Source organism: Sinocyclocheilus rhinocerous, unplaced genomic scaffold, assembly GCF_001515625.1.
Source record: "Sinocyclocheilus rhinocerous isolate Xijiao unplaced genomic scaffold, SAMN03320098_v1.1 scaffold329, whole genome shotgun sequence".
NCBI lineage: Eukaryota > Metazoa > Chordata > Actinopteri > Cypriniformes > Cyprinidae > Sinocyclocheilus > Sinocyclocheilus rhinocerous.
The window spans coordinates 423,188-423,603 of NW_015652820.1; the positions used below are offsets into that span (position 1 = coordinate 423,188).

General features: G+C 41.1%; 1 protein-coding gene across 1 annotated transcript in view; it reads right to left on the reverse strand.

The window, feature by feature from the left end:
- The window catches only part of LOC107715167 (regulator of G-protein signaling 14-like), an 11,375-nt gene that overhangs the window by 6,571 nt on the left and 4,388 nt on the right, over positions 1-416 (reverse strand). The window lies entirely within an intron of this gene.

Below are 416 nucleotides of genomic sequence, written 5' to 3' on the forward strand. Positions count from 1 at the left end.
AGCGTCACACACCGCGGCCTACAGTGAGCAGAGGCCGGGGGCTAGAGTGAGCAGAGGCACGGGCTTGAGAACTGCGCGGCCGGCGATTTCGACGAAGGAGCGTCCGGAAGGACATGAGACGACTCCGGGCTGGACTCCGCTTCCCGTCCAAGGTGAAAGCCAATCCGGCGATCCACAGCGCAAAGTTGTAGTATTTCCTCAGCAAAATTGAAATCGCATTATATGACCCCTTTAAGTTATGATGTATCTTCCGAAATCCAAAATTCTAATTTGAATAGGATTTTGTTTAAATGGGTTTAAATAAGATTTTCTTCTTTTTAAAATTCGATGTTAAAATTTGATTTTTCCATTTCCATTAAACATTTTCATCTTGAAGGTAAAAAAAAAAAAAAAAAAAAAAAAAAATATTTTCAATC